The 27,386-nt window shown below is 44.5% G+C and overlaps 1 protein-coding gene across 1 annotated transcript in view; it reads right to left on the reverse strand.

Moving 5' to 3' along the window:
* LOC124722165 (latrophilin Cirl) overlaps nucleotides 1-27,386 on the reverse strand; it is a 799,917-nt gene that overhangs the window by 276,512 nt on the left and 496,019 nt on the right. The window lies entirely within an intron of this gene.

Below are 27,386 nucleotides of genomic sequence, written 5' to 3' on the forward strand. Positions count from 1 at the left end.
TTCCCTGTTTCTGGAGCTCACTTCGTGTTGCTTTGGTGCTGATTGGGTTCGCGAGTACGACATCAGTTCTTTAGCGAAAAAATGGCTTGAGCACTATGGAATTCAACTGCTGAGGTCATAAGTCCCCTAGAACTTAGAACTACTTAAACTTAACTAACCTAAGGACAACACACACATCCATGCCCGAGGCAGGATTCGAACCTGCGACCGTAGCGATCGCGCGGTTCCAGACTGAAGCGCCAGAACTGCTCGGCCACACCGGCCGGCGTTCTTCAGTGAATTTTGCATCTGTCGTCATCCTATTTATTGTCACAATCCTCTTCAATGACCAACTTTCACGATCACTCAGAACAGAAACTTCAGTCCACTTGTGACTTTGCGAATGAAATTTTTACACTTTCCTTGTAAGTAGTATATACCTTCTACACGGTGCTTCTCGAAACACGAAACGCTTCGGCTATCTTGGTTACAGAAGAAGCGATCTGACGAACATCATCACTAATTTGCCCACATTCGAATGCACTTAGCTCCGCTATAATGCACTCACAACTTGGCTCTGAGCACTATGGGACTAAACAGCTATGGTCATCAGTCCCCTAGAACTTAGAACGACTTAAACCTAACTAACCTAAGGACGTCACACAACACCCAGTCATCACGAGGCAGAGAAAATCCCTGACCCCGCCGGGAATCGAACCCGGGAACCCGGGCGTGGGAAGCGAGAACGCTACCGCACGACTGCGGACTGCACTCGCAACTACACAGAACACTGTTCCGATCACGACTGACGCTTAAAGCGTATTTAGAACCTCCAAAAGGTCAAATACGAGGTCTTGCTGAAAAGTAATTCCTCCGAATCTTTGTGTGTTTTAAATAAAACAAAATTTACTAAAATGCATACTGATTTCTCAGCAGACACCCTGGCGACGAAACAATTTCTCCCAACGAGAGACTAACTTGTTGATACAGTCAGTGTAGAATATTGCGCAGAACCACTACAACATCTCTGCTTCCATCGCTTCACCACAAATAATATGTAGTCCTGGCGCAGACGTTCTTTAAGTTTTGAGAACATACAAAAATCGGATTGTGCCAACTGGGAACCGTATGGAAGATAATACACTGAAGAGCCAAAGAAAAAAATGGTTCAAATGGAAATGGCTCTGAGCACTATGCGACTTAACTTCTGAGGTCATCAGTCGCCTAGAACTTAGAACTAATTAAACCTAACTAACCTAAGGACATCACACACATCCATGCCCGAGGCAGGATTCGAACCTGCGACCCTAGCGGTCGCTCGGTTCCAGACTGTAGCGCCCAGAACCGCACGGCCACTCCGGCCAGCAGAGCCAAAGAAACTGATACACCTGCCTAATATCGTGTAGAGCCCCTGAGAGCACGCAAAAGTGCCGCAACACGACGTGGCATGGACTCAACTAACGTCTGAAGTAGTGCTCGAGGGAACTGACACCATGAATACTGCAGGGCTGTCCATAAATCCGTAACACTATGAGGGGCTGGAGATCTCTTCCGAGCAGCACGTTGCAAGGCATCCCAGATACGCTCAATAATGTTCATGTCTGGGGAGTCTGGTGGCCAGCGGAAGTGTTCAAACTAAGAAGAATGTTTCTGGAGCCACTCTGTAGCAATTCTAGGCGTGTGGGGTGTCGCACTGTCCTGCTGGAATTGCCGAAGTCCGTCGAATAGCACAATCGACATGAACGGATGGAGGTGATCAGGCACTAATGACCTCAGCAGTTGAGTCCCATAGTGCTCAGAGCCATTTGAACCATTTGCTCAGAGGTGATCAGGCAGGATGCTTACGTACGTGTCACGAATCAGAGTCGTATCTAGAAGTATCAGCAGTCCCATATCACATCAACTGCACACGCCCCACACCATTAAAGGGCTTCCACCAACTTGAACGGTCCCCTGCTGACATGCAGCGTCCATACCTTCGTGAGGCTGTCTCCATACCCGTACACTTCCATCCGCTCGATACGATTTAAAGCGAGACTCGTTCGACCAGGCAACATGTTTCCAGTCATCAACAGTCCAATGTTGGTGTTGATCGGCCCAGGCGAGGCGTAAAGCTTCGTGTCGTGCAGTCAACAACGGTACACGACTGGGCCTTCGGCTCCGAAAGCGGATTTCGATAATGTTTCACTGAATGGCTCGCACGCTGACATTTGTTGATGGCCCAGCATCGAAATGTGCAGCAGTTTGAGGAGGGGTTGCACTTCTGTGACTTTGAACGATTCTCTTCAGTTGTCGTTGGTCCCGTTCTTGCAGGATCTTTTTCCGGCTAGGCATTGTCGGAGATTTAACGTTTTACGAGATTCCTTATATTCACGGTACACTTGTGAAATGGTCGCGCGGGAGAATCCCCACTTCATCGCTACCTCGCAGATGCTGTGTCCCATCTCTCGTGCGCCGACTATAACACCACGCTGAAACTCACTTAAAAGTTGATAACCTGTCATTGTAGCAGCAGTAACCGAGCTAACTGCGCCAAATATGTATTGTCTTATATAGACGTTGCCGACCGCAGCGCCATATTCTGCCAGCTTATAACCGTTTCTTTGTCGCTTCAGAGTAGATGATAGTGAAACCAAACTGTCGGGTTGCTGCGGATGTCGGCGCTCGTGTGTGGTCTCGCATTGTCATGTTGAAAGAGAGGATGCTCAATGTGTGGACGGATCCTTCGGCGAGTAGAAACAGGATTACAGCATTCTGTTTCTCGCGCACCGACGCAGTTACATTAACACAGCCATGTAATACGCTACAATTCGGAGCCCTCTAGCGGCAGATGATTGCAACTTGCGTCAGCGAAGTTGGGAAGTCGACCTAGTAATATGCACGACAGAAGTTGAGAACAGAACAGAAAGTTCGGAAGCCTTAGTTTTCAGTTTTCAGCACGCATTCGTACACCGGCTCACCCTATAGACTTGGCTAGCACCTGAATTTATGTTCAAGTATACTTTTCTCGCTTTTTGGCCATGTCTTTATCAACCCTGTAGCTCTCATAGGATAGAACCCAGTACGTTGTCCTCGATGGTGAGTGTTCATCGGAGGTGAGGGTATCATCTGGAGTGCTCCAGGGAAGTGTGGTAGGTCCACTGTGGTTTTCTATCTACATAAATGATCTTTTGGATAGGGTGGATAGCAATGTGTGGCTGTTTCCTGATGAGGCTGTGGTGTACGGGAAGGTGTCGTCGTTGAGTGACTGTAGGAGGAGACAAGATGACTTGGACAGGATTTGTGATTGGTGTAAAGAATGGCAGCTAACTCTAAATATAGATAAATGTAAATTAATGCAGAAGAATAGGAAAAAGAATCCCGTAACGTTTGAATACTCCATTAGTAGTGTAGCGCTTGACACAATCACGTCGATTAAATATTTGGGCGTAACATTGGAGAACGATATGAAGTGGGACAAGCATGTAATGGCAGTTGTGGGGAAGGCGGATAGTCGTCTTCGGTTCATTGGCAGAATTTTGGGAAGATGTGGTTCATCTGTAAAAGAGACCGCTTATAAAACACTAATCCGACCTATTCCTGAGTACTGCTCGAGCGTTTGGGATCCCTATCAGGTCGGATTGAGGGAGGACATAGAAGCAATTCAGAGGCGGCTGCTAGATTTGTTACTGGTAGGTTTGATCATTACGCGAGTGTTACGGAAATGCTTCAGGAACTCGGGTGGGAGTCTCTAGAGGAAAGGAGGCGTTCTTTTCGTGAATCGCTACTGAGGAAATTTAGAGAACCAGCATTTGAGGCTGACTGCAGTACAATTTTACTGCCGCCAACTTACATTTCGTGGAAAGACCACAAAGGTAAGATAAGAGAGATTAGGGCTCGTACAGAGGCATATAGGCAGTCATTTTTCCCTCGTTCTGTTTGGGAGTGGAACAGGGAGAGAAGATGCTAGTTGTGGTACGAGGTACCCTCCGCCACGCACCGTATGGTGAATTGCGGAGTATGGATGTAGCTGTAGATAGAGTAGCCAGAATCTCAACAAGTATTTGTTTCCAGACATATGGTTACAGAGCCTTTTTGTAGTTTTTATCAGTACTATCTTCCGTGAGAATATGAGCGCTTTATAATAAACTTTTTATTTTTATTGTTTCAGGATTTTCTGGTACAGGCTTAATAAGTTGTAGAAATTAATATTTCAAATTTATGCGAAACGTCGCATGTCTGCTCAGTGGAGAGACAGCTAATTTTCACTCGTGAAACAAAATTAATTAGGCCACACTTACGTATTATATTAAATTTAAAACTTAAGTGGAAAAACGAAATAACTAGCTACATGTAGCGTCTACCCATACGACCTGTACAGTTTCTAAGTACAACCTGTCCGTTTCATTCTCTGTAATAGCACTCAGCTCAGTAATGCGTCACTTTCCTTCTAATGACTACGGTGTCTATGAGATGTTATCGCAGGCGGAGTAAATAAGTAGCCAAGCTGTTGCTCATCGTGTAGTCACTCGGGCTTCACAGTGGAAACTTAAAACCATCGACAGAAGCTACAATAAACTTACTTTGTAGGCACAATCGACCGTGAAAACACTGCCTACGTCTCGGCAGACGCAGGCAACGGACAATTTTCTATGTAATACGGAATCGATTTCAGTTTCTAGGAGATTTTATAATGGGATGCGCCACAACAACGGTCAGCTTACCTGCTTTCCGCACGCACATCTCCCCCCTAAAAGCGCCACTTCATTAACTCTATCCAATCCTTACATCTAACGAAAGATAGCCTTAATTTACTGCAGAAAATTAGTAACGAGCGTGTAGGTGTTAATAATTGTGGAATTTCGCATCTACAATCGTTCCAAAAAGTGAAGTCTACGTTCCTGTATGTAAAACAAATTTATTACTCAAATGTGTAAATAATTTCTCTAAAATCGTTAAATTAGCCTAAGACAACGGCGCAACATAGTGAGAAGATTTGACAATTGTTCTTTACAGCACTGGTCCGAGCAAGATTTCTTTAGTTTGATCTCTGGCGCTTAGACTATATGTTGCATTCCTTAGCATCACCGTAAAACCTAAAAACAGAAAAATTAACAGATTCCACTGAAATGATTTAGTGCTTCGAACTCTGTTCTTAGGTGTTCGGCACCCAAACCACATAAACGTAATAAAAGACGAAATAAAGCGAACTTCAATATAGGAAGAATTTTGTGGAGTTTCTAATTTAACTGGATGGTTAATAGTGACGTGTGTTTAAGAACAGAGTAAGACTAACTCAGCTTTTGATTTCATTACCATGGAAATTCGACCACTACCAGCATGATTCCTAAATTTAAAGTGCTTTTTATTTCACTTCTGAGTTACAAAGGATTTATTCTTAATCTCAAGAGTTCCACATCATTAAACAAACTTGAATAGATCGCTCATCGAAGATTGTATTCAGCAGCCACCTACAGATGGATTTTAATTCGAAAACCAATTATGGTTACTACTTTATAAAGATTTTATGTTTTTTTAAAAAAAACAACGTTGGGAAACGTGATTGAGATTTCCTATACAATTATTTTCATTTCTTTTGGTCATAACCACAGTAACACACTAATAATCGTGATTAGTTTCGGCCGTCTTCATAAACAAAAGTGGTCAAAGGTATGGATGAAAGCTTCCACTATTAAAAGCGTGTGATCTGTGGGGGACCGTGTCGAACAGTCATAGAACAATTGCGTAGTATTATACGTTGCTTGTGGCTGATAGCTGTCCCCTTTCTCGAAATGAAAACGTTGTACGAAATACATACTCACGCTTTTTTATTTTTTAATGATTTAGAGCCGAAAATGTGGAAGTTCAGATGCTGAAAACACACAATGCAGGTAATAACTGCAGGCGTTTAAAAAGCAATCCCTTCAAAGAGACTCATTTCTATGATACTTTAGGGTTTACTCTAATTTTATGCAATGGAAATAATTATTTTAGGTTTTTTGATTTCGTTCCTGAAAGTTAGGATTGGCATGCTTAAGTCCGAAACTGTAGCCAGAATGTATAGTTAAATATCCGACGCGCGCAGTGACTAATCTCAGTCAGTGATAATAGCCACGGGCGCGAACAACAAACATAGTTAGTGTAAAATTGGTCGTAACTGACGTCGGTTGCAGCGTGGCGCTGTCAGTGCGGCTTCACGAATCTGCGGGGAGCGCGCAAGCGAGTGAAATTCGATGTCCAGAGCGGCGCTCGAATTCGGTTAGTGTGTAGCGGCGCGCGCTTATTCTGACTGATCAGAGGGGGCCGCTTGTGACAGCCCAGCTGTGAAGGCCGGTCAAAGCGGCGCGCAAACCTTTCATTAGGCGCCGCAGGCTTTTGTTTCGCCCACATCTTCGCTTTGCCTACGCGTGGACACTTTCAGCCGCGCTCACATTCGATTTCTTTCAATAGCACCCAACTCTTTTGAACCGAATTTACTGCTCTGTCGCCTCAATTTAAACCGTCGGCTTAACCGGCGTATAATACTGTGCTAATCACTAGTATTTACAGTTCGTGTAAAGCAAATGCAACAAACGGACATTAATTAATTAGTACCATTTCATTTTTCGTATTTTTCAGCTGCAACCACCATCTTTAACTACGAAAATGGCACGATTCGACTCTTCTTCCGATGCCTGAAACAACGTCTTTGTTCAGTACGACTGGGAACTTCACATTTACACAGAATTCTCAAATTTAAGTGTACTGGGATGTTTTCACACAAAAAGTCAGTGACATAATCTTTTCGGCGAGGGAAAATTTCCCCCTTCGTTCAAACCTTCTGTGGTTACAGGTACCCCTAAACCACAATGCCTAGTACGTGAATATTTAGAATATAGGAAGTAAGAATCTTTTAGTTATTTCCATGGTACTTAAACATTTCTACAACGTATGTGAAGCGCAGATTTTTAAAATTATGTTGCACATTCGTAATTTGTAACACTAATCATTTCGTGGAGTCTAATGACGCAGTTTTAGAAAGTCTTTATTTTGAAATGTCACTGGCTACTTATCCGTAGCCCCACTACGTATACAAACATTAGAGAGATGCAAAAAGATGTTAGACTAACCCCAAAGTGCGTCCTTTGCTATAGCTGCTGTATTATACATTCACTGACAACCAGTCCTGGTCAGGTGGTGGTTAGCATGACATAAGATTAAATAAAGGAACGTTCATTGACGACAAAGACATAATTTTGCAATTGCAGCTACCTTTCATAGATACCGGCATCTTGTAACGACCTAAGGTTGATACCCTGTGATCTTTACAGCCGGCCGGTGTGGCCGAGCGGTTCTAGGAGCTTCAGTCTGGAACCGCGCAACCGCTAACGTCGCAGGTTCGAATCCTGCCTCGGGCGTGGATGTGTGTGATGTCCTTCGGTTAGTTAGGTTTAAGTAGTTCTAAGTCTAGGGGACTGATGACATCAGATGTTAAGTCCCATAGTGCTCAGAGCCATTTGAGCCATTTTTGATCTTTACTGCATCCAGCGAGCAAGGTGGTGCGGTGGTTAGTACTCTGGACTCGCATTCGGGAGGATGACGGTTCAAACCCACGTACGGCCATCCAGATATGGGTTTTCCTTGATTTCCGTAAATCGCTCCAGGTAAATGCTGCGATGGTTTCTCTGGAAAGACACAGCCGATTTCCTTCCCCATCCTCGACACCATCCGAACTAGCGCGCGAGCACTAATGACCTCGTTGTCGACGGGACGTTAAACCAAATCTTTTTTTCTTTCGTTTTTTTTTTACTGCATACATCTATATTCGTTTCTCAACTGAAATTAACGGTACCTTTCTCTGTAAAATCGTGCGTACCACCGTTTTTGCAGGGTAGCTCTTTGTACCCATTTTATTTTCAGTTACTAGCATTCCTTTGCCCTACTTGAAGTTTTGTTTGAGCATTTGCCATATACTCAGGAGGCACAATTACGGTAGCTCCGAAAAGGTTATTCATCCAGGGATCCGTACGTTCAACTAAAACAGAATTGGTTAAAATGGTAATTATAAATATTAATACGAAACATATCCTATAGTAAAGCATGCATTTTTACATTTTAATGTACCAAAGAATTAGTACAATTTACATTTTAATATAAATTTAACAGCTCTGAAAACTACCTTTGATACGTTACCGCCATTGCTAGTATGTTGGCGCCAAGTGTTAAATTGCGGACTGTTTTGGTAACGTAATGAATTTCTTATTACCAGTGTTTGCTGTTAATGTTGCTGTTTCGAGATTTTTGCCAGTATATATGAAAAGGGCTGTAAACTTTTGAGTTATAAAAAACGTATCTCAGTCATTTCGTAGCAAGCCCGGACCTCATTTTTTTGGAGCATATGAAAGGTAAGTTGGAATGGTTCCTTTTTCTACTGCTGCTACTGTTACAATGTTCACATCTTTGCAATAAATATGTTATACACATAATACGCAATGCTGACAATTCTTTACCTTACACATTTTTCAATAGTTGCGAAGTGCTACAGTCCATTGTAGCAGACCCGCTGTGTGAGTAGGTGATTCACGACCTCAGCTGTTTGGTCTCCTTGAACACTTATTCCGCCTCAGCATTGCGGTGTTCAGAATACTGTCTGGTCAAAATCGTATTAATAGTGTCGCTTGACCAAAGTTGTGCGTCAGCGAATAAGCAGAAATATTGTCCGCCTGCTTAGCTGGTTGGTAACGTGCTTGCCTCCCATGCAGCAAGCCCGGGTTCGATTCCCAGCCGGGTTTGGGATTTTCTCCATTCGTGGACGGGGTGTTGTGTCGTCCTCATCACCATTTCATCATTATCACCAGCACGCAAGTCGCCCAATGTGGCGCCGGCTAAAATAAGACTTGCACTCGGCGGCCGAACTTCCCCGGGCAGGGCCTCCCGGCTAACAATGATATACGATCATTTCATTTGAACAGAAGTATTATTTTAATATAAGTTTTTACATCCAGAGTGTGAGACACAATTTTATTGAAATCGAGTTACATTTTCCACCTTGGCCGTATACGGCCACAGTGATTTTACTCGATCAGTTGATGTCTATGTGCCACGTTTAAGTGCTTAGTCATATCCTCGTAATTTTGCACAGCCTCTCCGTGTGAGTATATACAATGTACGACTATCATTTAAATATATAACTGTTGCTGTAGCAGACTCGAGCGAGAACAATGTTCTATAGTCGTCTGCGATTTAAGAAACACTACTGCCGTATCGTACAAGTTGAAAGTAGTACAAATGGTTCAAATGGCTCTGAGCACTATGGGACTTAACATCTGATGTCATCAGTCCCCTAGAACTTAAAACTACTTAAACGTAACTAACCTAAGGACATCACATACATCCATGCCCGAGGCAGGATTTGAACCTGCGACTGTAGCAGCAGCGCGGTTCCGGACTGAAGCGCCTAGAACCGCACGGCCACACCGGCCGGCTGAAAGTAGTACAGAACATTGCTCTAAACTGGTTGATCTGATACTGCCCAGTTTATTATAAACTATAGTTCAAAGATAAACGGACAAATCACAAATGTGTTGAGCCTTACGTCATTTTACATAGTAAGCCATTCTGTAAAACTGAAATAAAAACTTTAAAAACATTTTCCAAATTTTGAATTTAAAACTTTCACTAGCTTATCGTGTTACAAGGTGTCATACAGTAACAGTCGCGTAAGGAGGTAAACGTCATCTCGAGGAAACACGTCGCAGGCGCCACAAAAACCTCTCACGGACGCTCCGCCGTCTCGGGGAAGGGGGGTCATTATGAGCCCAACTCAGTCTCTAGGAGTTTATGCTGGACTCTAGTCACGACTTATGGTCTCACAGTGAGGACCGAGGAGAAAATGAACAGAATCCACCTGGCCGCCTGCTACAGCACGACTGGTAGAATGCAAAGAAACAGTTTTCCGAAATAAATTTCAGATCTCTGCGTTTTCTTATTAGCCGTCGCGTGTATTTAAGAGCGGAGAGCTGAGTCGCTTACTGCGAGCTGCTATCGGGCCTTCACATCGGAGATGATAGCCGGCCTTGCGCAGTGCGGTGATTTACTTATTCAGTTTTAATTGGTTGTTGGCCCGCCGTTGTTCCCGCGCACTGTGGCAGCTCTGTCCCCTCCTCGTGAATGGCGGCATTGTGAGCGCGCCCCACCTACCGCAATATTCGAGGAAACGAATAAACGAGGCCGCTTATCTGCATTTAGCTTTTCCACAACTCTAGGCGCAGCGCTAGGTCCTCACTGGACAGAGACGCGAGGGCGGACAATGGGAACACACGCGCGTCCTGTGAATAAGACGCGGTCGGATATGCAAACGATTCCTGGTCGCGCGCTGAACAAGATGTCGATATGCAAACGTCCTCAGCCTGCGGATCGATCTACCCTTTCTCGTGACATGCTCGAGGCGTTCATATTGAAGGCCTTTCGTCTCTTGACTCCAAGTCGCAAAAGCAAAAAACCTAACGACCGAACCAGCCTAGTTAAACCAGTCAAACTATTCTGGCTCGTTCTTGAAAGTGATGCTGATACCATCTGACTTCCCCTAGTATAAGCTCACTCGTAAATACTCGGCACACATTTCTCTACTCTTCTTAGAATAAATATATAGGCTTTAGGTCGACCTCATTCAGCCGTCTATACAGGGTGTTACAAAAAGGTACGGCCAAACTTTCAGGAAACATTCCTCACACACAAATAAAGAAAAGATGTTATGTGGACATGTGTCCGGAAACGCTTAATTTCCACGTTAGAGCTCATTTTAGTTTCGTCCACCTCAATGGAGTACGTTATCATGATTTCATACGAGATACTCTACCTGTGCTGCTAGAGCATGTGCCTTTACAAGTACGACACAACATGTGGTTCATGCGCGATGGAGCTCCTGCACATTTCAGTCGAAGTGTTCGTACGCTTCTCAACAACAGATTCGGTGACCGATGGATAGGTAGAGGCAGGCCAATTCCATGGCCTCCACGCTCTCCTGACCTCAACCCTCTTGACTTTCATTTATGGGGCATTTGAAAGCTCTTTTCTCCGCAACCCCGGTACCAAATGTAGAGACTCTTCGTGCTCGTATTGTGGACGGCTGTGATACAATACGACATTCTCCAGGGCTGCATCAGCGCATCAGGGATTCCATGCGACGGAGGGTGGATGCATGTATCCTCGCTAACGGAGGACATTTTGAACATTTCCTGTAACAAAGTGTTTGAAGTCACGCTGGTACGTTCTGTTGCTGTGTGTATCCATTCCATGATTAATGTGATTTGAAGGGAAGTAATAAAATGAGCTCTAACATGGAAAGTAAGCGTTTCCGGACACATGTCCACATAACATATTTTCTTTCTTTGTGTGTGAGGAATGTTTCCTGAAAGTTTGGCCGTACCTTTTTGTAACACCCTGTATACATAATAGATCTGAAGATAACATATTAAGATGATATATAATAGGTACACAACTAGTGTGCAAATATTTAAAATGTGATACGATCAGATCCCAAAATTACAATCCGTGCCTCTCGTTTAGGTGACGCAGCGCTGTAGCACACGGCTCGTATTGGGGATTAAATTCCCGTCTGGCTCTCTTTATTCATGTTTTCTGTGAATTCCCTAAATCTCTTAAGGCAAGTGCTGGAATGGCTCCTTTGAAAAGGAAACCGCCGATTTCCTTCCACAGCTTAAATGGGAATCCCTGGAGAGAAGGCGACGTTCTTTTCGAGGAACACTACTGAGAAAATTTAGAGAATCAGCATTTGAGGCTGACTGCAGAACGATTCCGCTGTACATACACGTCCAACGCACAAAGATAGGGTACGATAAATTAAGGCTCATAGGGAAGCATAGAGAGAGTCGTTTTTCTCCTCTTGTATGTAGATGTAAAACTGGTTCTCGTCGGTGGCGGTACGTTAAACTTCGCTCTTTTCACTTATAGGTACTTTCGAGTGAGAAAGTTCATAATTTGCTGCTACTCACTATTTAGTGGACATGTTGAGTCGCAGACAGGCACAACAAAAAGACTACTAAACAAGTAAGCTTTAGGCCAAAAGGCCTTTTTCTGAATTAGACAACATACACACACACACACACACACACACACACACACACACACACGTTTACGCAAACGCAGCGCATACATATTACCAGTCTCTGGATGTCTAATGCAGAAGAACGACTTTTGGCCAAAAACTTATTTGTTTAACAGTCTCTTCATTGTGCCTGTCCGCGACTAAACATATCCACTACAAAGTGGGTACCTATATGTCCTTTTCACAATATTGTCATTATTCCATCCAGCATTTTCCAACGTTCATAATTGTGTATAGATTAAAATGTCTTTTGATGCTAACAGTGCAAGGTGTCGGCAACTAATGTTTGACACGACTTATTTGCTTTTTAAAGCTGGTTACAAGACCTTCCGGTGCATGCAGCAAAACAAAATATAATTTAGGTCTTTCTGTCCACCGCACTCGCACACAGGTGCTGATACGATGGAGGCGTTACCGATTAACATAGTGCGACATATAATGGGCCGCAGTTGAGCCCTCAGCACTAAAGTCTTATTGGCGTAGTGTCTACCACTTGCCACCCGCCTAGCTTTCAACTCTTAGTCCACATGTACTCTACTCTGTGTTGTCTAACCAACGAACCACCAATCCATCCATTACTTTTCATTTTCTTTTTTATATTGAAGCTGATGCAAAAGTCCAACCGGACTACATGTCCACTGTGAAAGTAGATCACAGAGGATGCGTTTTCCGCCTGTGTTTCTTTAGATGTGTACTACTACTTTTCCCAGCTCTTCACGTCAAAAGACGCCATTTAACAAACTTCGTGCATTTTCGCGTGTTAACAGCAACACAAGTCTTGATTTACAGCATCTCCAGCAAGCCCACCACCATTTGTTTTCTCCATTCGACTCTCGGAAGCGGACACACACACACACACACACACACACACACACACACACACAAACAAACAAAAAACAAAAATTATTTATATGACAAATGAAATACAAAATTGCTTACCTATTAATATAAATCATTGTAATGATGAGACGTTAATTGAGTGCCTGAGCATGAGACACGTGGCTTATTCACGACTCAGACCGACGGGCTTCTTGCAGCCAGCGCTAGTGAGTTTCCGCCGATATACTACTAGGCAGCGGAAAATGACACAATGAAAGCCTTCGTTAAATACTAGTCTCTTCTCTACTTTATGTGTGCTAAATAAAACTGCAAAACTCAAATGGCAAGTGAAAATATCTACGACAAAACGCGCTGTTCACTCGCAAGAGAATGAACGCTAAAGCAGCGCTCTTTTAATTACCCGAGTGAGTACGCCTATGGATAATTTTAAGTCGAGCGCAAACATGTCCAGTGCGCAAACGTCGAGATTAGTTCTGCGCATTTCAACGATACTCGTGTATGGCATACACTCTAGCGTAAAGAGCTTGAACTATCAACACTAACAAACAGTAATGAATCACACCTTACGTCGTCACACATAACACAGCTTCGTCAGTTAAATAAGGAAGCCGATGGCAAGACGGAAGCCCGCAAGCAGACAAAAAAAAAAAATTATCACCAAATTCTGTACACAAATATGATTCAAAGAGGAAACGCAAAATTAACCACCGGACTGAACCAACACCGTAACACGGGAGTGTAGGTCATTTCGGTTCGAAATTGAGGTTGCAGCACACAAACACCGGATCCTTACTTCCGATACAGAGGGTCATTCTGCAACTTCAATAAACATTGTTCCTAAATATTCCAAGCAATTATAACATTACGGAGTCCCTGCCAAGTGAGGAAATGCATCAAGAGCATTAACCTTTAAATAACATTTGGCTAGTATTTCAGTTTCCCTTCTACTTTTAGTTATGTTCTCAACTACTGTAACTCAAACTCATCACAATTCAAATTATTAAACTTACAGCATTATTTGCGTGCAAGCAATACCGGAAAACACGAATTAAGCAGCTTAGGTGAACAGGGAAAGAGCACTGTCCTCGATTTGAGCTGAAAAAATTTGAGTTCCGAAAAAGAGTCCACACACTCCGTGTAGAGAGCCACGACCTGAGTTGGATGTTATCCACCGCCAAACCTGGGTTCTCTCGTCAGTCAACTCCAACAGAGCTAGTACTACAGACTAAACTCTACGTTTCAAACGGTGTCCTGTGAAATTTGGATCCGGAAAAGGTAGATAAGAATTCCAAACGGGTACGGTGTTTTACTTCATAATGGGAACTTCGGAAGCTACAATGGAAAACATAAAAACCGAATTACAGACATGGAATCTCTTCTTCCATTGTCGACGTGACGTTCTACGATATGCCCTCTCCCCATACCCCATGGATCAGCATGTTGTACATGTAACGTACCTAAGATGCGTAATTATACTAACTAAAAGACCAGAAATATGCACGTATACAGTTGACATCAGCTGTACGTAGCTTCTCCTCCCATTGCCAGCGCTACATGCGCGCGTCCCTTATGTGTGATTTCAAACCACGAGAATCATAATTCTGCATACTAGTATTGTCAAGTGGAAGATACATGAGAATTATAAAATTGTGTATTTAGTAAAATATGCCTTAAGAGGAAAGAATATGAATCACAAAAGAAGAAAAGGCAGATTTGGACGTCACAACAACTACAACCATAAAAGCGCATAGCGTAGAACGTTATGTAGAGCATCGGTGGCCCTACTTCAGGACAGGATGGCACAACACCTCAGTATACGAACCAATTAACTCCAGTAGAAATAAACCGACGAGCAGATCATCCTAAACATTAAAGCAGGCATTAGTAGCAAATTCATTTTACTTATTAAGCACCCTGTCTGATTGCTTTCCTTTTGTGGTACAGATTTCCAGTTCTTCTAAAAAGTAGCGCCGCGTACCCTTTTCTATTTTGGGCGTCACTTCCATTTTCTATTCAAATCTTATCTATGCTAAGTTTCTCCGAAGGAAAATGCCAACCTAACGCACATTACAGTTTTTAGTCTTAATTATTCGTCAATACGTTGGTTTCTGTTTTGAACAACGCCAAATCACTATCCCGTACTCTGGTTCTCTTCATGATACACAAATAACCTTCAGAGTGGCCACATGGCTTACCGCGGATGGTCGTTGAAACTTCCGTAACGATCCTATTATCACACAAACACGGAAGGAGCACGACCTGAACAATACGGAAGTTACAGTCGCACCAAGGGTGATGGTTCAAGCGGTCATCGTCCGGGGTGGACAAGGACTTCGGAGTGCAGGGAGACGGCGGCCCTACAGGGACCGTGCTAAGTGGATGAGACTTCGTGCTGCAGCTTTCATGCGAAATAATAGGCGTAACTTAGATTTTTGTATGGGGTCTCAAATTTCACACGGCGCAATTTTCATATATCCTATACCGAATTTTTGTTCGCCAAATGCACTGATAGCCATCTATACACTTCCGTTTCTCTCTTTTTGCCGCTCATCTGCTCGTTATGTTTTAACTACACAAAATCCAACCGCTTTAGTCATGTTGTTGCTAACTTGTGAATTTGTTTCGATGTTATGTTTATGCATCATTTCAGTCTTATAATAACTATCAGGCATAATGTCAAATTTTATTTATAACTGTCTGCCATCCACTGTTGACGTTTATCTGTACTATACACAAACGGAGTGCTACTTTTTGGCCCGCATCTCGTGGTCGTGCGGTAGCGTTCTCGCTTCCCACGCCCGGGTTCCCGGGTTCGATTCCCGGCGGGGTAAGGGATTTTCTCTGCCTCGTGATGGCTGGGTGTTGGGCGCTGTCCTTAGGTTAGTTAGGTTTAAGTAGTTCTAAGTTCTAGGGGACTGATGAGCATAGATGTTAAGTCCCATAGTGCTCAGAGACATTTGAACCATTTTTGCTACTTTTTGGTAGGAAGTTCTTCGAAAGTGCAGCGCACCTGTAAAGAAAACAAACGAAAAGCTAGTGCGAGCAATTCTAAAGTACAGCTTCAGCATTTGCATTCCTAATCGCGGGGCGCGATAGCAAATATCATAGAAACTTAGGAAGCGTTAGTAGGATCGTAATAGATTAGCCTATCCCATGCGAAAAGCAGAAGATAAATAGAACTCTTTTCTACGAGAAAGTATTGGGAGGGCGACTGCGACAAATCTTGTGTCTCCATCATACATTTCGACAATGGATATTGTAGTGTGGATTATGTAGACGTAGATGAGATTTAGGGCTTTCTTGCAGACATATTCGTAAGTCAGCACGTTGCTTGTAACGAGACGAAATCGACATACACTATGCGATCAAAAGTATCCGGACACCCCCAAAAACATACGTTTTTCATGTTAGATGCATTGTGCTGCCACCTACTGCCAGGTACTCCATATCAGCGACCTCAGTAGTCATTAGACATCGTAAGAGAGCAGAATGGGACGCTCCGCGGAACTCACGGACTAAGAACGTGGTCAGGTGATTGGGTGTCACTTGCGTCATACGTCTGTACGCGAGATTTCCATACTCCTACACATCCCTATGTCCACTGTTTCCGATGTGAAAGTGAAGTGCAAACGTGAAGGGACACGTACAGCACAAAAGCGTGCAGGCCGACCTCGTCTGTTGACTGACAGAGACCGCCGACAGTTCAAGAGGGTCGTAATGTGTAATACGCAGATATCTATCCAGACCATCACACAGGAATTCCAAACTGCATCAGGATCCACTGCAAGTACTATGCCAGTTAGGCGGGAGGTGAGAAAAGTTTGATTTCATGGTCGCTGCTCATAAGCCATGCATCACGCCGGTAAAAGCCAAACGACCCCTCGCTCGGTGTAAGGAGCGTAAACATTGAACGATTGAACAGTGGAAAAACGTTGTGCGGAGTGACGAATCACGGTACACAATCTGGCGATCCGATGGCAGGGTGTGGGTATGGCGAATGCCAGGGGAACGTCATCTGCCAGCGTGTGTAGTGCCAACAGTGAAATTCGGAGGCGATGGTGTTATGGTGTGGTCTTGTTTTCCATGCAGGGGGCTTGCACCCCTTGTTGTTTTGCGTGGCATTATCACAGCACAGGCCTACATTGATGTTTTAAGCACCTTCTTGCTTCCTATTGTTGAAGAGCAATTCTGGGATGACGACTGCATCTTTCAATACGATCGAGCACCTGTTCATAATGCACAGCCTGCGGCGGAGTGGTTATACAATAACATCCCTGTAATGGACTGGCGTGGCCTGCACAGAGTCTTGACCTGAATCCTACAGAAAAACTTTGGGATGTTTTGGAACGCCGATTTCATGCCAGGCCTCACCGACCGACATCGATACCTCTCCTCAGTGCAGCACTCAGTGATGAACAGGCTGCCATTCGCCAAGAAACCTTCCAGCACCTGACTGAAAGTATGCTTGCGAGAGTGGAAGCTGTCATAAAGGCTAAGGGTGGCCCAACAACATATTGAATTCCAGCATTACCGATGGAGGGCGCCACGAACGTCTAAGTCATTTTCAGCCAGGTGTCCGGATACTTTTGATCACATAGTGTATGTCTCGATAATTTCAGGTGTACCCCGGAGGGAGTGTTACTGCGCCGCTACTGTTTACAACATACACAAAGTTCTTTATCCCGGTTAATGAGGACCCAAGAAAGCTCGGATAACCGAAAACACGGAAATCCCTTAATACGCGCCGTTTATGGTACTCACAAAACATTCTGAAAGGCCAGTTCGTAACATTCACCTTAGTGATCAGAAACAACGCGTTGGAACTATGGACCTTCAGCTTCCAGGGACGTTTATCTGCAACTTGCAACTCCCCTACAGCCACTAGCGTTCCCGTCACACCACCAAAGTAAAGCGCCGTCCCGAGTTGTTGGGCGTCCATCCGGGCTGCCACGCGCTGTTAGCCTACCGGGGTGTGTTCAGCCTCGTGGGGCCAACTGAAGAGCTACTGGACCGAGTAGTAGCGTCTCACGGCCACGGAAACTGACGACAGCCGGCAGAGCGGTTTGCTGGCCCCGCGCCCCCTCATATACGCGTCCGATAACGGCAGTCACGTGAGGATGACGAGGCGGCTTGACCTTTGGGCCTTCTAGGCTGAACCTGGGTAAATTGAAAGAACTAGGGGTTGTTGATAGTTTCAGAAGGAACGTTAGGGAACGATTGACTGAAACGGGGGAAACAAATGCAGAGTAGCTTTGAGAAATTAGGAGGAAGGCAGCAGGGGATCACACATGTGAAAAGATTAGGCCTCGTAGAAATCCTTGGATAACACAAAAGATACAACATTTAACTAACGAAAGGAGAAAATATAAAAAGGCAGCAAATAAAGCAGGCAAATGGGAATACAGATATTTGAAAGACGAGCCTGACGAAAAGTGCAAACTGGCGTAACACGAATGGTTAGACGAGGAACGTAACGCTGTAGAAGCACGTTTAACGATGGGAAATGAAAATTAAAGCGACCATTGTTGGAGAGAGGAACATGTATCGATGTGACGCGTAGTAAGCAAAGAAGATCAGGCTGAAAGGTGGAAGGAATATATAGAGGGCTATGCACGGAAAACGAACTTGACGGCAATAGTGTAGAATGGCAAGAGCAAAAAATGAAGATGGTATGGGAGATATGATACTGCCAGAGGATGGTGGTGGTGGTGGTGGTGGTGGTGGTGGTGGTTAGTGTTTAACGTCCCGTCGACAACGAGGTCATTAGAGACTGAGCGCAAGCTCGGGTTAGGGAAGGATTGGGAAGGAAATCGGCCGTGCCCTTTCAAAGGAACCATCCCGGCATTTGCCGGAAACGATTTAGGGAAATCACGGAAAACCTAAATCAGGATGGCTGGAGACGGGACTGAACTGTCGTCCTCCCGAATGCGAGTCCAGTGTGCTAACCACTGCGCCACCTCGTTCGGTCTGCCAGAGGAATCTGACGGAACACTGAAAACCTAAGATCGAAACAAAGCCGCTGGACTAGACCGCATTTCCGCGGAATGACTAGAACGTCGGGAAGCCACCCACGACAGAAGTATCGCACTCGGTGCGCAAGATACCCGTCACAGGCGAAATACCCTCACAGTTCAAGAAGAATATCTTGATTCCAATTCCAAATAAAGCAGGTGCTGACAGGTGTAAATATTACCGAACTATCAGAATAATAAGTCGTACTTGCAAAATACTAACAAGAATTATTGATATGAGAATGGAAAAATTGGCAATGGCAGCCTGGGGAGGATCAGTTCGGTTTCCAGAGAAATGTAGAAACACGAAAGGAGATACTGAACCTACAACCTACCTCAGAAGATAGGTTAACGAAAAGCAAACCTATGTTTATAGCATTTGTATGTACAGAGAAAGCTTTTGAGGATCGTGATTTGACTTCTTGTTGTGGTCTTCAGTCCTGAGACTGGTTTGATGCAGCTCTCCATGCTATTCTATCCTGTGCAAGCTGCTTCTTCTCCCAGTACCTACTGCAACCTACATCCTTCTGAATCTGCTTAGTGTATTCATCTCTTGGTCTCCCCCTACGATTTTTACCCTCCACGCTGCCCTCCAATACTAAATTGGTGATCCCTTGATGCCTCAGAACATGTCCTACCAACCGATCCCTTCTTCTGGTCAAGTTGTGCCACAAACTCCTCTTCTCCCCAATCCTATTCAATACCTCCTCATTAGTTATGTGATCTACCCATCTAATCTTTCCTTGCCATTGCCAGTCTACATTTTATATCCTCTCTACTTCGACCATCATCAGTTATTTTGCTCCCCAAATAGCAAAACTCCTTTACTACTTTAAGTGTCTCATTTCCTAATCTAATACCCTCAACATCACCCGACTTAATTCGACTACATTCCATTATCCTCGTTTTGCCTTTGTTGATGTTCATCTTATATCCTCCCTTCAAGACACCATCCATTCCGTTCAACTGCTCTTCCAAGTCCTTTGCTGTCTCTGACAGAATTACAATGTCATCGGCGAACCTCAAAGTTTTTATTTCTTCTCCATGGATTTTAATACCTACTCCGAATTTTTCTTTTGTTTCCTTTACTGCTTGCTCAATATACAGATTGAATAACATCGGGGAGAGGCTACAACCCTGTCTTACTCCCTTCCCAACCACTGCTTCCCTTTCATGTCCCTCGACTCTTATAACTGCCATCTGGTTTCTGTACAAATTGTAAATAGCCTTTCGCTCCCTGTATTTTACCCCTGCCACCTTTGATTTGACTACCCACTTCAAAGTTATGAAGGCAGCAGGGTAAAATACAGGGAGCGAAACGTTATTTACAACTTCCATAGATATCCGACAACAGTTAAATAAGTGGAAGGACATGAAAGAAAGCCTGCCGGGGTGGCCGAGCGGTTCTAGGCGCTACAGTCTGGAACCGCGCGACCGCTACGGTCGCAGGTTCGAATTCTGCCTCGGGCATGAATGTGTGTGATGTCCTTAGGTTAGTTAGGTTTAAGTAGTTCTAAGTTGTAGGGGACTGATGACCTCAGAAGTTAAGTCCTATAGTGCTCAGAGCCATTTGAACCATTTTTTTTTATTTCTAGCCCGTTCCCGATGTTATTCCATCTTTACACAGCAAAAGCAAAACAAGAGTTATGGAATGTAGTCGAATTAAAATCTAATGCAAACTTAATTGTTAGGAGTATAGCTTTGTGCGAAAGTGAAACGTGGACGATACCCTTTTCAGACAAGAAGAGTATACACACACATCCATGCCCGAGGCAGGATTCGAACCTGCGACCGTAGCGGTCTCGCGGTTCCAGACTGCAGCGCCAGAACCGCGCGGCCACTTCGGCCGGCGAAGCATTTGAAAAATTGTGCTATTGAAGAATGTTGAAGTTTAGATGGTTCGATCAATTAATTTGGAAGTACTGAATCGAATTTGGGGGAAAAAAAAATTTGACACAACTTGTCTGTAATAAAGGATCGGCTCATACAACCAGATCCTGAGGCATAAAGAAATCGTAAATTTGGTAATAGAGAGAAGTTCGTTAATGTGTAAGTGGGGGAGGGGTGGAGTGTGGGAATAGTACTGGGTGAGAAAAACATGAAAACAGTAAGCAGGTTGAAATGAATTTAGTTTGTAGTAATTACTCAGAGATGAAGGGGCTTACATAGAATAGGAGAGCGGCATGAAATCAGTCTTCGAACTGAAGAAAAAAATGTGTGTGAAATCTTATGGGACTTAACTGCTAAGGTCATCAGTCCCCAAGCTTCCACACTACTTAACCTAAATTATCGTAAGGACAAACACACACACCCATGCCCGACGGAGGACTCGAATCTCCGCCGGGACCAGCCGCACAGTCCATGACTGCAGCGCCTGAGACCGCTCGGTAATCCCGCACGGCTCGGACTGAAGCAGCCACCAGAGACACGGCTAGACACACATACTGAAAATGAATCAGCCACAGCCATTTTATACGGGCAGAGTCACTGCATACGCCTAAAGATGAAATGTGAATGGATGGAAGAATATTTCAGTGACGTCAGACGGTGCGATGAGGGCCGCGTGAAAGACGAGTCCCATGAATGAGAGTGTATTCTAAACGATGTAATTATAACAGAATACTGTTTTTGTTATTAAAAATAGCCGAACTATGCACATACAATGGGGAGCTTAGTAAACATTAAGGATCTTGCGGAGCTGCTGCCGTTTACAGGCAAGTTGAAACGCCAGAACACCAGTGAGAGGCAGGGAGACCTGCGGAGATTGAAGAGAGCCGCACAATCTGGCAGCTGATGCTGAACGCAATCAAATGCCATATATTGTCACAATGGTCGGACAGCTCTATTAGAGATCCACTACATTATCGCCGGTAAGCCACCAGAAAACCGGCAACACCTGTAGAGCCTGTAGCCGTATAGAGCTGTGATTCCCAATCCCCTGAGTGCTCTAGGATGTTATCTAGTAGCCCAACCCCCCCCCCTACCCCCACCCCATCATCAATATTGTCACTTGACTAAACTTTAAAATGAAAAAGATAAATTACATTAGTTTTTGTAGATTTTTGTCAAAACAAGATCTAATGAGTCAATGAGACAACTGGTATGGCTTATTTCTAAGAAGCTTTTTTAAAGAAGGATGAAGCAATTCTGAGCACACTGTGAGTGTTACCTAAAACTATTTCTCAGGAAAGAAAGCTAACGATCCACACTGAGGGCCCACTTGTTACGCCGGCCGCGGTGGTCTCGCGGTTCTAGGCGCGCAGTCCGGAACCGCGCGACTGCTACGGTCGCAGGTTCGAATCCTGCCTCGGGCATGGATGTGTGTGATGTCCTTAGGTTAGTTAGGTTTAAGTAGTTCGAAGTTCTAGGGGACTGATGACCACAGCTGTTAAGTCCCATAGTGCTCAGAGCCATTTTGAACCCACTTGTTACGAAACAGGTTACTTCTGCATCACTCCTCTCTGTCTCTAGCATCACCTGCTTAACCCGCACCCTGCAACCCTATTTAAAATCAAGCGAAGTAAAGTGTGTCCACTATAATTAGCCCTAGAGTTCGTAAATCATTGGACTGCTGGACTCGTTCCTTCTGAATTGGTAGAAACTGGAAGAGTTCAGGTTGCCACCATCTTACTTCTTACCACTGCAACTAATAATAATAATAATAATAATAATAATAATAATAATTTAAAGCCTCTACAGCAGTGCAGTAGCCATTACACAGTTACTGTTACACTGTCAACAGTTTATTATTACGAACTGAATAAAGGAGCAATTCCTGGCCTATCGCGGGAGCTATCTACAACTTGGAGAAGCCATTTTCGCGAGACATTTAAGCACATGTGCCTCAGTTTTACTGTCATACATGAGTGGTGCACCGTACAAATTTCTTTCTGTGGTGGGTGAACTATGTGAGGAAGATGTTCATACATTCTGTTCACAAGCCGGAACTCCCACAGCATTCTACCATGCGTTAATGCTATTATTTGCTAAAAAGTTACCAATAATTAAATTTAAGTAATCAGCATTAGTCTTACGAAGTAGTGATAACAGCAATAATCCTGCAAAAATAATTTAGTTTCGTGACCGAAACACAATTGAACCCTTTTGTTCTTACCGCCAGAAAATTACATTTTATTCCTTATGAGGTACTTACCCACAGGTGGGGGAGCACTGGTGTGGGGCCACCGAAAGTGGAATCACAAGATATTAATGTGTAGGAAATGTAGATGCCACCAGAGATTGTAGCGCTTGACACAGTCACGTCGATTAAATATTTGGGCGTAACATTGGAGAGCGATATGAAGTGGGACAAGCATGTAATGGCACTTGTGGGGAAGGCGGATAGTCGTCTTCGGTTCATTAGTAGAATTTTGGGAAGATGTGGTTCATCTGTAAAAGAGACCGCTTATAAAATACTAATCCGACCTATTCTTGAGTACTGCTCGAGCGTTTGGGATCCCTATCAGGTCGGATTGAGGGAGGACATAGAAGCAATTCAGAGGCGGGCTGCTAGATTTGTTACTGGTAGGTTTGATCATTACGCGAGTGTTACGGAAATGCTTCAGGAACTCTGGTGGGAGTCTCTAGAGGAAAGGAGGCGTTCTTTTCGTGAATCGCTACTGAGGAAATTTAGAGAACCAGCATTTGAGGCTGACTGCAGTACAATTTTACTGCCGCCAACTTATATTTCGCGGAAACACCATAGAGATAAGAGAGATTAGGGCTCGTACAGAGGCATACAGGCAGAAATTTTTCCCTCGTTCTGTTTGGGAGTGGAACAGGGAGACAAGGTGCTAGTTGCGGTACGAGGTACCCTCCGCCACGCACCGTATGGCGGATTGCGGAATATGTATGTAGATATAGGTTGAGTGGAACAGTGGCTTACAGAACACGCTTTCGACCGATTCTTGCTCATAAGCCTCACCCTTATCAGACTGTATTGTTGCGAAACAAAGCTTGACATTTTACACAAGGTAAACATCTATTCAAGTTTACTTATACAATACTACATTGCACAAATGACAATCATTCGTGGCTACCCCATACTCAAGGCGTTTCACACAGTTTTTGAACACATCTTTCACAACTACTGGAGGAATTCTGGAAATTTTACGGTGGATTCGATATTTTAACTGTCGCAAGCTTCTCGGTCGGCCGGAGTACACATTCGCCTCAAATAACCCCCATAGGTAAAAGTCTGGCACGGTTAAATCTGACTTTTTCTTAATGAACGACGAGAGCTTGCCTATAAACTGTGACGGACATGTTCGATGCTCATGAGAGTTTGGACGGTTTCCTGAGGGCCGGTTAACTTTCGATTCCATGCACTGGTAGTTGCACGGGAGTTCCTTGCCCATGTCACATGGTTCCACGTGCAGGAATTGGACATCGCGGCTGATTATTGATGTTGTTGTTGTGGTCTTCAGTCTTGAGACTGGTTTGATGCAGCTCTCCAAGCTACTCTATCCTGTGCAAGCTTCTTCATCTCCCAGTACCTACTGCAACCTACATCCTTCTGAATCTGCTTAGTGTATTCATCTCTTGGTCTCCCTCTACGATTTTTACCCTCCACGCTGCCCTCCGATACTAAATTGGTGATCCCTCGATGTCTCAGAACATGTCCTACCAACCGATCCCTTCTTCTAGTCAGGTTGTGCCACAAGCTCCTCTTATCCCCAATTCTATTCAATACCTCCTCATTAGTTATGTGATCTACCCAACTAATCTTCAGCATTCTTCTGTAGCACCACATTTCGAAAGCTTCTATTCTCTTCTTGTCTAAACTATTTATCGTCCACGTTTCACTTCCATACATGGCTACACTCCATAAAATTCTTTCAGAAACGACTTCCTGACATTTAAATCTATACTCGATGTTAACAAATTATTCTTCTTCACAAACGCTTTCCTTGCCATTGCCAGTCTACATTTTATATCCTCTCTACTTCGACCATCGTCAGTTATTTTGCTCCCCAAATAGCAAAATTCCTTTACTTCTTTAAGTGTCTTATTTCCTAATCTACTTCCCTCAGCATCACCCGATTTAATTCGACTACATTCCATTATCCTCGTTTTGCTTTTGTTGATGTTCATCTTATACCCTCCTCTCAAGACACTTTCCATTCCGTTCAACTGCTCTTCCAAGTCCTTTGCTGTCTCTGACAGAATTACAATGTCATCGGCGAACCTCAAAGTTTATTGATATGCTTACGAAAGGCACGTTGCACGCTCACAACAGATTCACCACAGCGAAAACAGCACTCCACCGACAACGCACGATGTTGTTTCAACCTGTACGACACCTTTACTGAACTGTACACGGGATGAAACTGGACACTCACTACTAATAGACGGCGGCATCGTCGCTGTATCTTCTTTTTAGCGCCCGTTATTCAAATTTGAAATCGTCAAAACATTGAGAAACACACCGTACATCCGGAGAGCGTGTGTGACCCCCCCCCCCCCCTCCCCCACGGCATACGACGAGAAAATCGGAGAAATTAACGGAGAGTCTTTCTTGCCATGCACGACGCGCGAATGGAAGGCGGGAGGGGGTAAATGGTAAGTAGGCACACCGCCACACACATGTAGGTGTAGAGCAGGAGGAAGACATTTGGCAGAGGGTGAGGGCTGTCAATGGGAGCCGGTAAGGTACGCGGCAGGGCGCGCGGCCCACGTGGTGGCTGCGTCCCGCACTCGCCCTTGGGCCTGGCCGCGTGGGGAACAAACCTGTCTGGCCGCGTCGCGGCGCGCCGTTGCCACGTCGACCGCATCGCGAAAATCTCCACGCGTCAATGACTCCCAGCTGCCGCCACTGCCGCTGCCGCTGCCCCCGAATCTTCGCCAGCGCCCTTCTCCCGTTTCAGCTGCGTATCGCTATTCTACGCACATGCCACGAGAGGGAGATTAGAGTTTAACGATTCGTCGCATCTGGGCGATGGAGAACTAACTCGGCTGGAGAAAGCATTTACGGAGACAACCTGTCTTTTGCCTACAGTGACCTTAAGAACTACAGCATAAGCACTTGCGTATCCTCTCGCCGAATACCGTTCTCCTATTAGTAGTAGTAGTAGTAGTAGTAGTAGTAGTAGTAGTAGTCGTCGTCGCCGTCGTCGTGTCCACAAAATAGATATCCATCTAAGTAATGCGATAAAGATCGCAAGAGGAACTCTTAAATCCAAACCAACACCGTGGCTGTAAGTACTCGCCAACAGCCGGCGTGGCCGAGCGGTTCTAGGTGCTACAGTTTGGAACCGCGCGACTGCTACGGTCGCAGGTTCGAATCCTGCCTCGGGCATGGATCTGTGCGACGTCCTTACTTTAGTTAGGTTTAAGTAGTTCTAAGTTCTAGGGGACTGATGACCTTAGAAGTTAAGTCCCATAGTGCTCAGAGCCATTTGAACGTTTTGAACTCGCCAACAATGCCCCTCCAAGACTCCGACGACAGCAAGCAATAGCACTTGAACTGATGAAATTCAAAAGATTCGGAAACTTACCAATTCGTGTATGTTTAAACAACCGAATAAAGTCTAGAGAACTGATCTGGGTGAACTACGACCAATTCGCCCCAGAAATCTATAATCTAAGAGATGGAGAGATCAATGAACGTCTTTCCGTGGTCGTAAGAAGTTAGTTAATACAGATTCGGTTATCCAATTCCCGGGTGCTAACCAACCCAAAAAATATTAAACTTCCTTAACTGTATCAGAAACGTCCACGCCGTGACCAAAGCAACGTTACGCCAGTAGGAAATTACCAATGGTGACCAATGTGACTGCGGAACATTGGAACAAACACTGGAGCACATTTTGCCCGAATCCTCGAAAAGAAGATTAATAGGTACCTGGAAACACTTTGTATTCACAACACCTGCAGCAATTAACTGGCTGAGGTCTTTGGATATCGAACTTCTTTTAGCTACTGCCCGTACCCCACCTTTATTTACTACATTTATTACACACTGAAGCGCCAAAGAATCTGGTATAGGCATGTGTATTCAAATACAGAGGTATGTAAACAGGCAGAATACGGCGCTGCGGTCGGCAACGTCTGCAACGCCTAGGCAACAAATGACTCGCGCAGTTGTTGGATTGGTTACTGCTGCTACACTGCCAGGTTATCAAGATTTGAGTTTGGACGTGGTGTTATAGTCAGCGCACGAGTGATAGGACAAAGCATCTCAGAGATAGCGATAAAGTGGGGATTTTCCCGCTTGACCATTACACGAGTGTACCGGAAGTATGTGGAATCCGGTAAAACATCAAATCCACGACATCCCTGCGGCCGGAAAAACATCTACATCCATACTCCGCAAGCCACCCGACGGCGTGTGGAGGAGGGTACCTTGAGTACCTGTATCGTTTCTCCCTTCTATTCCAGTCTCGTATTGTTCGTGCACGCGCAAGAAAGGGATCAACGACGACTGAAGAGAATCGTTCAACATGACAGAAGTGGAACCCTTCCGCAAACTG

Source organism: Schistocerca piceifrons, chromosome X (genome assembly GCF_021461385.2).
Source record: "Schistocerca piceifrons isolate TAMUIC-IGC-003096 chromosome X, iqSchPice1.1, whole genome shotgun sequence".
NCBI lineage: Eukaryota > Metazoa > Arthropoda > Insecta > Orthoptera > Acrididae > Schistocerca > Schistocerca piceifrons.